This window comes from Caretta caretta, chromosome 25 (genome assembly GCF_965140235.1).
Source record: "Caretta caretta isolate rCarCar2 chromosome 25, rCarCar1.hap1, whole genome shotgun sequence".
Taxonomy (NCBI): domain Eukaryota; kingdom Metazoa; phylum Chordata; order Testudines; family Cheloniidae; genus Caretta; species Caretta caretta.
The window spans coordinates 19739223-19753998 of NC_134230.1; the positions used below are offsets into that span (position 1 = coordinate 19739223).

The window sequence follows — 14776 nt, forward strand, 5'->3', positions numbered from 1 at the left end:
CACTCTCATTACAGTGTGTATGGTAACACCCATTGTTTCATGTTCTCTATGTATATAAATCTCCCCACTGTATTTTCCACTGAATGCATCCTATGAAGTGAACCGTAGCTTACGAAAGCTTATGCTCAAAAATAAATTTGTTAGTCTCTAAGGTGCCACAAGTACTCATTTTCTTTTTTTGTAGGCTGTAGTTAGTTTTCTTAGATAAATTTTCCACACACGGCCCCCCAAAAAAGCAAGTTCCGGTGGTAGGGAGAGCTCTTCTTAGAACCTTGTTGAAGACTATAATGTAGTTTGTGATCCAGTTCAATCTAAAAGTAGGGCAACAATTTTAATATAAACCATTGCGCTGTTTTCTTGAGACACATTACAATCTCTCTTGTCAGGGTTCTGCTTCTACCAAGCTGGCTACTTTTTTCCTTCTGTATCAGGTAGTGACTCCTCTGTGCCAAGACCTGATCTCCTTTTCTGCATCCCAGAATGTTGACCTCACTTATCTCTTTTTTTTGGACTGCTTAGCTCTCCCTTTAACTACTAGCTTTACCCTGATGACATTCATCTGTTCATTAGTTTTGCCTTCTTATAGTGAACTCTTTCTGGTCATACTCTCTGCCTTGAGCAAGAAACTAACTTTCTTCAGCTAAGATGAAGCTGCAAAACTTCTCTGAAGAAGATGCTATTCCTGTGGGCAAAAGGAGTCTCCTTTAAATATAGCCCCATCTCCTCTTTCCTTCCTTTTACTTGCTTTTTCCTTTTGCAATTTCTCTCTCATTCCGACAGCCTGCTTGACTCTGAACTCTCCTGTTCTCCCTAACTGCCCATGTCTGCAAATCTGCCTATTGCTATTTTTACAACACTGCCTATGTATGCTACTACCAGGACTCCTCTGCTGAAATCATTTACATATTGACTACTGCATCTTCCTCCTTGGAATCCTTCCAAAGTCCCAGTGTTCAGCCTCTCCAGAATTCAGGTGCTCACCTGATGTGCGGCTACATTTACCCCATCCTCAAACTACTCCATTGGCTCCTTGTTGTCGTTAAACCCTTTATGGACTTGGTGTAGCATATCTCTTGGACCTCCCAGGTTATTCTTGCCTACTCCTACACATTCAAACTTAACTGCTGATTGGGAGTGCCACCTTCTTTCAGGATTTTGCCATCTCTTACACTGAATCTCCACTTTGAAATCCCAGCTGAAAATGTCTTTTTCTCCATTCCATACATCACTTCATTTCTTCCTCCCATTTCTGTTTTTCTCTTATTTAATGTGGCAATGTGTAACTCTTTAAAGCTACTTTTAAGCTATACTGTGTCCTAATACCTGTTATAAATCAGCATCCTTTTCCACAAATAATTTGTCATTAATATTTCAAAGTATATGAGCCTTCAAAATATAATTTTACACTACAGAAAGATCAGATTGTTATGTTCTGTGGATGATTAATAGGCATACATTCATCAGCATTGTATAATAATGTTCTGGATATTGTTATCCTTTTATTATGTGCCACTCAGATCACATTCTTATTTTGAACATGCTCTGTAATTATCTTTTCCTTGTAATTTTGTTCCAGAGTTGGTTGCATTCCTGAGAGGCAGGATCAGTCTTGCTTTTACTGCTCCTTACAACGCAACTGACATTGCAGTTTGATTTTTCTAAAAAAGAGGTGGTTTTTTTACTAGTTGTGTGAGAAATGTTTCCATTAATATGGCAGAGCCAGCCTGCTGTTGCTTGTTCTGCAGTTACCTATTTGTGCATCAGATATACGTAGAGGAGTAAATGTAGCAATTTAACTTAAAAATACAGCCTCCTTTCCATAACAGAGGAGAGAGAACAAAATATTGGTTAAATCAGTCAACTTAGTGCATTTTTTTGCCACAGATGTGACCCTTTAAAAGTTAACTGAGAAATGATAGTATGAAATGACTGAAATTAAGATTTCTATTCCATTCATTTATTCAGGATGTGCATGTGTAAATTTAAGATCTTGGCAAAATCAATGGCAAAAAAACCCTTTGAAATCTAATGAAAGCAGGATTGGGCCCCTAATTATCCACAACAGAAGTCATGCATGGCTTTGTTTAACTATAACCTATTATCTTCAAATATAGTCTATGCTTGGAATGTTTGAGGGAATGCCAAAAAGCCATTTTTGAGCTCGAGGAGACAAATGGTAGATCAGGAGTCAAAATTTCAAATCAGGGTAACTTGTATAGTTAGCTGTAACTCCAACAGTCTGATGAATGTTCTTAAAACTTTGCAGGAATGATCATCTGTCTTTGAAGTACATCTCTCAATGTACCCAATAAACCCATTTTCTAAGCCAAAGTTGCAGGGCTAAAATGGGGCTTTATAATGAAAGCTGATTGCAGCTGCCTCTCCATAATACAAAGGGAGGGATCTGGTTATGTAAGAAGTATTGCAGATATTTTAGACAAAATTCACAGTCACTCCCATGCAGTCCTGATAGGGTTTCACTGGGAATAGTTAAGGCTAAACATAAAGGAATAGAGAGTTTCTGCAAAAGTGCCCTTTTGGCTAAGATCACGTGTAGAGGGTTGAGGCTTTGTCACTTGCAGCGCTGCTGCTGCTGTTTTGTCTCTTAAGACTTTTTGTATCCTGCTGTAGGGATAGGACAAGTAGAGCACAGCTTTATTCTTGCAGTACCTCTCGCTTGTGGGAGGTGGTATGTCTTGATGCAGCTCCTCAATATAACAGATTTCCAGCCTCTATAGCTTCGACTGCATGAAATGCAGCTGTCTTTCTGTGGCTCTTAGATACCACAGTTATAAGTGCGGATTGCAGAGTAAGAAAAGCCTGATCACTCTGATACATGATAGACCATAAACCGAAGCCTGACCCTAAACGCTAGCAGCCTGTGGGCTCTTCTTGTCACTTCCCAAACTGGAAGAAACCCCATCCTCCTTGCAACAATGCCCATTGCCAACTGTGTCCACATATCTATTCAGGGGACACCATCACAGGGCCTAATAACATCAGCCACACTATCAGAGGCTCATTCACCTGCGCATCTACCAATGTGATATATGCCGTCATGTGCCAGCAATGCCCCTCTGCCATGTACATTGGTCAAACTGGACAGTCTCTACGTAAAAGAATAAATGGACACAAATCAGATGTCAAGAATTATAACATTCATAAACCAGTCGGCGAACACTTCAATCTCTCTGGTCACGCAAATACAGACATGAAGGTCGCTATCTTAAAACAAAAAAACTTCAACTCCAGACTCCAGCGAGAAACTGCTGAATTGGAATTAAATTGCAAATTGGATACTATTAATTTAGGCTTAAATAGAGACTGGGAGTGGATGGGTCATTACACAAATTAAAACTATTTCCCCATGTTTATTCCCTCCCCTCCCCCCACTGCTCCTCCGACGTTCCTGTTAACTGCTGGAAAAGGCCCACCTTGATTATAACTACAAAAGGTCTTTCCCCCCCCCCCCTCCCTCCCTACTCTGCTGCTGGTAATAGCTCATCTTAAGTGATCACTCTCCTTACAGTGTGTATGATAACACCCATTTTTTCATGTTCTGTGTGTATATAAATCTCCTCACTGTATTTTCCACTGCATGCATCCGATGAAGTGGGCTGTAGCTCACGAAAGCTTATGCTCAAATAAATTGGTTAGTCTCTAAGGTGCCACAAGTCCTCCTTTTCTTTTTGCGAATACAGACTAACACAGCTGCTACTCTGAAACCCATCCTCCCTTTGCATATTGTCCATGTTTAAAATAAAAACAGCTCCCAAGTCACTGGAAATGTCTATGCCCTACTGTGCTGATCAGAGTAGTTGAAGAAACGAAATCGCTAGCAGATCACTGAGTCAATCTTCCTGCAAGGGAAGAAGAAGTGACCTCTTTTGAAGCCTATCAGATACCAAACTCAATTTGATTTTAGCTGAATTTTGTCAAAAGTGGCCAGTAACTACACAGGTCAATGGCTATGAACCTTTCCAAGCAATCAGACTAAGATGTGGGTTTTACCAGCCAGTGCCCACCACTTCCCATTCAGGTTCACACTACAACTTGGCTATGGAGCTGGGACTTTCGAGACTTGAAGCCACAAAAGCGCCCTAGCAGGTTAGAGTGGTGCACAAATGAACAGGAGACAGAGCATTAAGGCCCAGCACAAACAAGAGTATAATTAAGGGCCTGATCCTCCAGTCTTTACTCTCGTGAGTAAATAGTCCCATTTAAGTGAGTAAGAATGTCAGGCGGGAGGAGGAGCCTAGAATACCAGTGCTCAGGAGTCCCATATTTAGAGTGTTTAGTGATAACTGGTATTGTTTGGCCAATCATTACCTGTAAATCAAACGTTATTGTTATGGTGTCTTTATAGGTGGTAAAAGCCCTGGGGATAGAATTGCTTTTTCTCTTGTGGAGTGATAAGTGGGTATGAGAGGATGTATACAGTCACCATGTAATTTTGATCTCTTCTGAACCAACTTAAATGTATCTGCACCTTGTTCAATAAACTGTATTCCTTCCATGACACACACACACACCATCACACCAATCACACATGCTATCAAACAGTGCCTGCGATTCCTGAAATTTCATGAAGAGCAGAATTCCAATTTTTTTAAACTTATAAAAAAAATCTGAGCTATGTGAAGTCCAAGTGGTGACTGAATATGGCTCATAGATTTCACCAATAAATAGTTTTTATATATAAGCAGTTCTTACAGAACTTCCTTTAAACTCCTAACTGTTACCAGATGTGGGTTGCAGGCAGCTGCTGGAATTCCAACACCTGTTGCATCAGACTGAATAGGATTCATTTTGGCAGGCTCTGAAAATTCCATTTCAGTAACTGAATAGTTCAAAATGATATCTAAAGCCTCCTTTTTTCAGACCATGCTGATCACAGCCGTATGTACAAAATGGCACATAGTTTCATAATTAGAAGACAGCTTGTACTCTTTAGAGGCTGTAATTGACTGTTATTTCATATAGCCAGTAAATATGAAATGGAAATTTCTGTAAGATAGAAATATGCTCAGTGCTAAAGTATTCTTTAAAACTTTACACTGGATCTACTGTAGCTACATTTTAGAACGTTGTCCGTCGTTGCATGCATCACTTATACGGCTGGATTGTGCAGCTCCTTTAAGGCTCAGAGCCAGAGTTCTTATACAGGTAAAACTCCCATTGATTTCAGGACTGCAGAACTGGGCTCCTGCAGCACCTCACTGCAAGATTCCCTGGTCCCATGCCTGAACATAAGAAAACATAAGATTGGCAATGCTGAGACAGACCAATGGTCCATCTAGCCCAGTATCTGTCTTCCCTCAGTGACTGATGCCATATGCTCCAGAGGGAGTGAACAGAACAGAGCACTTTGATTGATCAACCCCCCCATCATCCAATCCCAGCTTCTAGCAGTGAAAGGATTAGGCACACCCAGAGCATGGGGTTGCATCCCTGACCATCCTGGCTATATGAAATAACCTAGTCCCCATGAATTTACCTAATTCTTTTTTTAACCCAGTTATGCTTTTGGTCTTCACAACATCCCCTGGCACCGAGTTCCATGGGTTGATGTGTGAACAAGTATTTCCTTATGCTTGTTTTAAATATGCTGCCTATTAATTTCCTAGGGTGACCACTGGTTCTTGTGTTTTGTGAAGGGCTAAATTACATTTCCTTATTCGCTTTCTCCATACCAGTCATGAATTTATACACTTCTATCATATCCCCTGTTAATCATCTTCTTTTTTTCAAGATGAATAGTGCCAGTCTTCTAATCTCTCCTTCTATGGAAGCTGTTCCATATCCCTCATCATTTTTGTTACCCTTCTCTTTACTTTTTCCAACTCCAAAATATCTTTTTTTTTTTTTTTGAGATAGGGTGACCAGAACTACAAGGAGTATTCAAGGTGGGGGCATACCATGGATTTATTTAGTTGCATTGTGATATTTTTTGATTTATTAACTATCCCTTTCCTAACAGTTCCTAATAGTTTGTTAACTTTTTTTCACTGTTGTTGCACACTGAGCAGATGTTTTCAGAGAACTATCCATGATGACTCCAAGATCTCTTTCTTGAGTGGTAACAGCTAATTTTGACCCCATTATTTTGTATGTGTACTTGGGATTATGTTTTCCTATGTGCGTTGCATTGCATTTATCAACACTGAATTTCACCTGCCATTTTGTTGCCCAGTCATCCATTTTTGTGATATCTCTTTGCAGTCTGCTTTGGACCTAGCTATCTTGAGTATTGTCTGGAAACTTTGCACCTCACTGTTTCTCCTTTTTCCAGATAATTTATGAATATGTTGAACAGCACTGGTCCCAATACAGATTCTTTGGGGACACTGTTATTTACCTCTCTCCATTGTGAAAACTGATTTTTTTCATTCCTGTTTATTCCTACCCTTTGCTTCTTATCTTTTAACCAATTACCGATCCATAGGAGAACCTTTCCTCTTATTCAATGACTTTGCTCAAGAGCCTTTCTTGCGGGCTTTCTTTCTTTCTTATACTTGAAAGCCCAAGTACACTGTATACACTGAATCAACCTTGTCCGCATGTTTGCCCCCCCTCAAAGAATTCTAACAGATTGGTGAGGCATGATTTCCCTTTACAAAAATTGTGTTGACTCTTTCCCAACATCTCTTGTTCATCTATGTGTCTGATAATTCTGTTCTTTACTAACCCTAGTTTCAACCAATTTGCCTGGTACTGAAGTTAGGCTTACCCGCCTATAATTGCCAGGATCGCCTATGAAACCTTTTTTTAAAAATTGATATCACATTAGCTACCCGCCAGTCATCTGGTCCAGAAGCTATAGGTAATATACTGCAGTTAGTAGTTCTGCAATTTCATGTCTGAGTTTCTTCAGACCTCTTGGGCGAATACCATCTGCTTCTGGTTATTTTACTATTGTTTAATTTATCAATTTGTTCCACAACCTCCTCTATTGACATTTCAATCTTCGATTTGTTACCTAAAAAGAGAGGCTCGGGTGTGGGAATCTCCCTTACATCCTCTGCAGTGAAGATTGATGCAAAGAATTCATTTAGCTTCTTGGTAATGGCCTAGTTTTCCTTGAGTGCTCCTTTAGCACCTTGATCATCCAGTGGCCCCACTTATTATTTGGCAGGCTTCCCGCTTCTGATGTACTTAAAAAAAAGTACAGCTGCTGTTTATTTTTTGCAGCTAGATCTGGGCAGGTGCAGGGGTCTGCCTGTTTGAAGCCAGTCGCAACATCAGGGCCTATATCTGTTTGTGTAATTGATGTACATGAAGGGGTAACCAGTTCACGACTTAATAAAACTATAACAATCAAATTGTGTGTCACTGTGTTTCAGCCAAAAACAAATGGGATCTGCTCTGTGTTGCTGACAGTAACATCGGGTCCAATGTTGTTGGCTGCTGCCTCTGCCTCTGCCGGCACTGGAGGACCAGTACTGAATTTATTACTTTCTAAATTGCTTTGAGACACCTGGGGAAGTGCTGTAAAATAGTTATTGTTTGCTCCATCACAAGAACAACACAGTTCTTTATACTTCCACTTTGCTCTTCCTTAGTACCTTTTATCAAAAGATGTCAGTGTTTTCCAATATTAATGCTGCCACACAACCCTATAAGGGAGGCTGGCATTATTATCCTCACTCTGCAAATAGGAAAATGGAGGCCAGGAGTGTTGAAGTGTTATGTCCAAGCCCACATCGTGAGTCTGCCACCGAGCTGGAAACAGAACACAGAATTCCTGATTCCCAAGCACCCGTTCTTACCTCTTGATGCTGCTTTGTCCATGTGTGTTTCATTGCTGTTCCAGTTATTTTAAAAATATTTCCCTTTTATGTTATGTTTTAACAGTCCTTAGTTAGTGAAACAGAAAATGTCCTCTGTGGTCCTGTAATTTGGATGAGTTTACGGAAATGCAAAAGAATCCCAAGGGTATGAAAGAGCCCACTCTGTTCCATGTTCAGCTAACTTCATTCATGGCTCAGTTTGAAACTAAGGCCAAATTATGTCCCAAAATATGCTTGTTTATTTAGCAAGGATAAGTTAAAACTGCTTAAAATGCAACCTCTGCTAAGTAAAAGTTGATCCAAGTGACTTGTGACTAGGACCATACATGCCACAGATGCATTCAGTTGAGAGAAAGGTAAAATTAGTGCATTGACTAGAAATGAATAGAAAAGCTCACATTTTAAATTAGTTATGACATTGAATGGTGTGTGTTTGATTTAATTCTACACAGGAAAATGACTAGATAATGCCAAACAATATTAGTATCATGCTAAAAAGTAACAGTAATGTTAGTCTATGGCAGGGGTGACGGCTCGTTTACCATTAAAGTGTGGCTCCCGTAGCCCCTGCCCATTCTTCACCTATCAGGCTGGGGGTGGGGGGCAGGGGGAGAACTCAAGATCTCTACCTTGCAGCAGGGTGGTGGGGTAGGGGCTTCTGCCCAGTGGGGAGGGGAGGTCTCAGGGCTTCAGCAGGAGCAGGGCTGAAGCCCTGAGCCCTGGGAAGCACCTCCCGTGGGGCTGGCGCCCCAGCAGGTGCACCCCAGCTCTTGAACTTCTGAAGATTGTCGTATGCGACTCAGATGGTCGGTAAGTTTGGCCACCCCTGGTCTATGGTCATACATTTATGACATGGTAGAAGTCAGAAGAGAATGACTTCCCTTGTACAAGTAGAGGGAAGATGTTCTCTGAGGCCTTTTCTGACATTCTTCCCTGCATGTATTGGATTTCATGCAAACAACACAGTGCCCTGGCAGCTCTCATGCTGTGTTTTGTTATGTGAAGATGTGTGAACAATGAGGTGAACAAGAGGGGAGCACGTGTGCCCAAGTGGCAAGGACCACAAGCAGAATGGATTCACCTTACATGGAAAAGCTGTTTATAAGCTGAAAGCTGCCATGGGACATTGTCCCGCATCTGAGCTATTGCTAGAAGAATTCCTGATTATTTTTTTTCCCTAGGCTGTGAGCAGTTCCTGTAGACCTCACACTCAGCACTGAGAGTGTGTTACTGACATTCTTACTACATTGAATAGTACCTTACTCTGTGATTAGTCACATGAAAGCCAATTACTTAGCATAATGGTGACAGGAATTGGGCACTAATACTTTCTGAGATATGCTGCACGGCAGTCAATCACACTCTTTTTTTAGTTAATGTAATGTATAATTCAATTTTGGGGCCCTAAAGTTCAGTAGTAGAGTTTTAATTATGAATAACTTCTATTTTTCACAATAAAATATTCTGAAAATCTCTTTAAATTGATGTTCCTGGTAATCACCTGTTGGGATTCCCTCTGACACCTCTGTCAAGTAATTTTCATATAACTTTTCTGTCCTCAAAATGGAGCCAACCCATTCCAGCGATCCAGTATCTCAACCACACAATGTGTGTGCTACTGGGTTTTGTTTGAAAAATGGGATCCCTGACATTGTAGGGACTTTGGGGGAAGAGACAGGGGTCTTGGAAGATTAATATAGAAGAAATGTGAGCAACTCCACTGTTATAGGCCACTTATTGAAAGGGCTTAAATATCCATTTTTACTTTATTTTATGTAACAAAGGTGAACTATGTATCTGAGACTAGAGTGTATCTGTGACTCTGGATCTCATTCGGACGCTCAAGTGAGGGATCCCCAGGCACTTGCTCCTGGGTATAGATGATGGAGTATTGCATTATTTATTTTTATTTATTTATTTATTTATTTATTAAAAAAGTAATATTCTCAATTATTTTAAAATGGTGAATCTGTGCATCCCAACAAAGCCATTTGCAGAAGATTGGAATATAATGTAGGTTGGTGCCCCTATTCCCTGAAGAATTTCTGTTCCTTGCATTTTTCTTAGGAAATTCAATATGGGACATTAGGGCAGTTTCTGAATTCCCTGTGTGTTCCTTGCTGTGACCATTCTGCCTTGCAACTACAATGAACTACTCTGAAAACCATACAACTTTAGGGCCCAATCCTACAAATACTTACTACCCAACCTCGTGCTTGCTAGTGTGCATAGTCCCATTGACTTTAGAGATCGTCGTTTGTTAGGCTGCTTGGTACTTTACCTGATATAAAGGCACGTAAAAGAGCTTTTAAGAGATGGGTGTTGCAGCTCTTTAAGTACCAGCCAACTCTTTTCTTAACTGTGCTTCATAAATGTCGCTCTAAATCTTTACATTTACCTTATCTGCTGTCTTTTTTTCCCTCTAGATTTAATATGCCTCACCACAAATCATAAGGAAATAACCAAAGGTAGGGTAGGGTGACCAGGAAAATGAAGCCACATCTAGCAATATATGTATCATCAGTTATAGAGGATACTGTGAATTTATTAAACAATTTACCAATTAATGTTTACGGGGGTTATATTAAAAATTAGTAGATCATTCCCCAGAGATGAAACCAGACATCAGTCTGGAACCATCCCCCACCATACATAGCAGTCTTCAACTACCTGAAGGGGGGTTCCAAAGAGGATGGAACTCGTCTGTTTCAGTGGTGGCAGATGACAGAACAAGGAGTAATGGTCTCAAGTTGCAGTGGGGGAGGTCTAGGTTGGATATTAGGAAACACTGTTTCACTAGGAGGGTGGTGAAGCACTGGAATGGGTTCCCTACGGAGGTGGTGGAATCTCCATCATTAGAGGTTTTTAAGGCCCGGCTTGACAAAGCCTTGGCTGGGATGATTTACTTGGTGTTGGTCCTGCTTTGAGCAGGGGATTGGACTAGATGATCTCCTGAGATCTCTTCCAACCCTAATATTCTATGATTCATGCACGGAATATGCTGAAACTTCAGGTTCTGTTCTTTAAATAGTTGAATAGCTTTCGTCAATATTTTTATGACTATATTTTTGGGGAGTGACTGAGTGGCAGAAAACTTACTGGCCCACTAATCATTCACCTAGGTGCTTCCTCCTTAGATTTATGGTGACTGAAATCATTTTAGGAGTTAGTAAAAGGTCAAGCTTAATCAAATGCTCCAATGAGCAAGATCATGTGGCAAACAAGGAAGTGGCTCTGATTTGTAGCTGGGTTTGGGATAAGAAGGGCCCTTTCAGCTAAATACAATAATAGAGCCCATATCAAATATTTACAGAAAGAAAGAATTCTGAACTGAAATGACTGGGATGACTAAGGAAGAAATGGGAGATTACAGAATTTCCCTTTTTTCCCAATTGCTAGTCATTAATTCCTCAAAATGACTTTATGGTGCTTGAAAATAACTTATTCCGAATGCAAAAAATGAATTAGTGGGGATTAATTTATTCCTGGGTGGGTATAGCGCAGAGATCTAGAAGGCTGAAGTCCACCATGTGTTGTGACTACTATGCTTTTGGCAGAAAAAGGGCCCCGTCAGCACAACTCCTAAATTGACTAGAGATGTTGCTGTTGAGCTAGTTTTTCGGAGGGGGAAATATGCTGCTTCTGCAGTCCTTTCAAATATTTCAAGCCCAGGAAGCAAGAGACTCCCATAGGAGACAGAATGTCCAATGACGAGGAAATCCAAGGCTTTGTGTGCATAAAATTAGCACTAGTGAAAGGTGCAGGGTTAATAGCTCTGGAGAAGAAAGTTCTCTATTTATCCTCAGACCAGCCTGAGCAGCTACCGCAGAAACTTTCTCCCTACCGCCTTGTCAATGTGGTTTAACTGTTGCTTAGAAGGACCATCACTAGTGATCAGATGGCAGTTCAGTCCACAAGGCCTACTTAAGTCCTTGTCTTTTGTACTGAAACTGCTACCAAGGTTGCAGTGTAGTTTTAACTGTGATGGTGACAATTGTCTTCTCTGAACCAGACTTGCATCACCAGACTCATTTAACAGAGGCCACTGGAAAGTCTGGCATTTAGGCATTACTGATCTTGGCTGGATTTGAACCAGTGACTTAATGGCAAAAGGCTCTATATTCCATTTCTCTTCCTGGATGAACCACTGCCAAAACTGAACTTTCTTACTTCCCTCTAAAGACTGCCCCCTTTTCTCCTTCCATCATCTCTTTTAGAATCTGCTCCATCCTTCACATGCCACAGACCTGCAGTCTTCTAGAATGGGAACTCTTCCTGGCCAAGGCCAAATCCTTTCGCTCTGATGAGTGATCTCACACCAGACTTTGGGGTTCTCCTCCTGCTCTTAGGTGCCTCCTTTTATACCCTATGTGGCCGTGAGCACTGAGCTGCATCCCAGACCCACAATATAGCACAAGGCAGCATTCCCTCCCTATCTCCCTTCCCTACAGACATGACAAGACCACAAGGTCACAATGAAAAATGACAGCTAAACGAACCCTGGCATCTTCTCTGCATCCTTCCTCTTCAATTTATGAACAGGGTAGTCAACATTATGAAAGAGATCGCTAAAATCCTTATTAAACTGTGATATTATCCATTCTCAATCGATTTAATCTGGAACACAGCAACTGTCACTGTGAAAACTGGAAGGGAAAATAGCCTCTCCTCTTACGCATTTGGGTGCCAAGTAAACTCTATGCACCTGGCTCCATGAGTCTTCCAGTCTATTAATATCTTGGAAACCAATCCTATGTCCCTTGTGCTGTTTATTCATTTTCTCTTGGGACTGATGCATTTTGCATATGCTGCCTTGAAGTGATTTGCCCTGAAAGGCATAGTTTTATGGAGACTGCTTCTAGCCAAACTGATCTAGACTTGATTAGGTCCTTTTCTATGGACTGGAGCACTCATTTGCTTCCAGTGTTTACAGGGGACCAGGACATTTATTTTATGATCCTGAAATACCACCAGTGTCTTGGATATGGATGCTCTGTCCTTTCCTCTCCCTGTTGTTAACAAGGGCTGGAGGAATATCTACTGTTTACAACTTCTATTTTTTTAAAAATATTGTAATATTGTATTAGTTTGTTTTTGGAGTGTTCTCTAATACCATACATAAAAACCAGTCCCTGCCCCAAAGAGCTTACCTCCTGACACTGAATAAAGGTAGACAATGTGAGCATCTCCTAGTGATCAACAGCAAATACAAATAGAGATGGATTAGGTAGAGACAGAGAGATACTAGGATCCAGGGATGAATCGAGATGGGATAGTCTAGAATCAAGAATTAAACAAAGAGGCAGTTGTGGGAGAAGTATGGCACCCCCTCCTCTGCTGAGATAGGAGTTCCCCAGCTTCTCCCTGCTTTGCTAAACAGTGCTCCCACACAGCTCCCTTTCCTCCATGGTAGGTGCAGCGAGAGCTCCCCCTCCTGTCTCAATCTACTTTAGCTACTGTCTAGGATCTAGGGATGGAGATGGATAGATTAGGTTTAGGGCCTAGAGATGGAGAAAATCAAATAGCAACAATCCCGGCACTGGTCTGTGAGTCAGGTAACAACTCTTTAATCTGGTTGTTCCTCTATAACAATGCTTAATGAGACCTCTCCAAGCACAGTGTCCGTTTCTAGATTTAGATAATGAAGGGAGAGAAGCTATTTGCACTGTGACCTTGCCTTGGGTTTGATGAGCTTCAGGTGGTCTGAGAGGATGGGAGTTTTGGCAGTTCTTGCAGTGTGTTTGTGACACCCTGGCATATTGACAGGCAAAGAGATGGGATGTCAGCCAGCCCTAAGGGGTCAAGGCAGCTCACATTCTCCTAGTGACCCAGGACTCCCTTCAGTTGTGGGCCAATGTTAAGGGAGGAGAGGTGACAGGTTCGATGGGTTCCAGTGAGTGGGAGGGTGGTACCTGGGGGTTGGGGTTCTTGGTGGTGTGTGTGAGGGTACCAGGAATTTAGCTGATACAGGGGTCCTTACTGTAGGGATAAGGGACTGACTGTGGGGGTCAGTGCTGAGAGTAGGACTGGAGGTCAGGGCTTAGGTAAGATCGGGGTGACTGGGGGGGAGGGTGCTACAGCGGAAGGGTCAGTGCCCAGGCCAGAGGGCTGGGGTTCAGGGTTCAGGTGAGCCAGGGTGACTGGGGGGAGTGAAGGATCTGGAACCTAGGGGGATGGCTGGGGGTGAGGACTGAGGTGAGGCGGAGTGACTGGGGGGTGAGGGTTCTAGAGCTGAGGGGTCCCGGCTGAGGTGAGGCGGAGTGACTGGGGGGTGAGGGTTCTCGAGCTGAGGGGTCCCGGCTGAGGTGAGGCGGAGTGACTGGGGGGTGAGGGTTCTCGAGCTGAGGGGTCCCGGCTGAGGTGAGGCGGAGTGACTGGGGGGTGAGGGTTTTAGAGCTGAGGGGTCCCGGCTGAGGTGAGGCGGAGTGACTGGGGGGTGAGGGTTCTAGAGCCGAGGGGTCCCGGCTGAGGTGAGGCGGAGTGACTGGGGGGTGAGGGTTCTAGAGCCGAGGGGTCCCGGCTGAGGTGAGGCGGAGTGACTGGGGGGTGAGGGTTCTAGAGCCGAGGGGTCCCGGCTGAGGTGAGGCGGAGTGACTGGGGGGTGGGGGTTCTAGAGCCGAGGGGTCCCGACTGAGGTGAGGCGGGGTGACTGGGGGTGGGGGTTCTAGAGCCGAGGGGTCCCGGCTGAGGTGAGGCGGGGTGACTGGGGGGTGAGGGTTCTAGAGCCGAGGGGTCCCGGCTGAGGTGAGGCGGGGTGACTGGGGGGTGGGGGTTCTAGAGCCGAGGGGTCCCGGCTGAGGTGAGGCGGGGTGACTGGGGGGTGGGGGTTCTAGAGCCGAGGGGTCCCGGCTGAGGTGAGGCGGGGTGACTGGGGGGTGAGGGTTCTAGAGCCGAGGGGTCCCGGCTGAGGTGAGGCGGGGTGACTGGGGGGTGGGGGTTCTAGAGCCGAGGGGTCCCGGCTGAGGTGAGGCGGGGTGACTGGGGGG

At 43.1% G+C, this 14776-nt stretch overlaps 1 protein-coding gene across 1 annotated transcript in view; it reads left to right on the forward strand.

The window, feature by feature from the left end:
* CPAMD8 (C3 and PZP like alpha-2-macroglobulin domain containing 8) overlaps nucleotides 1-14776 on the forward strand; it is a 140593-nt gene that overhangs the window by 28443 nt on the left and 97374 nt on the right. The window lies entirely within an intron of this gene.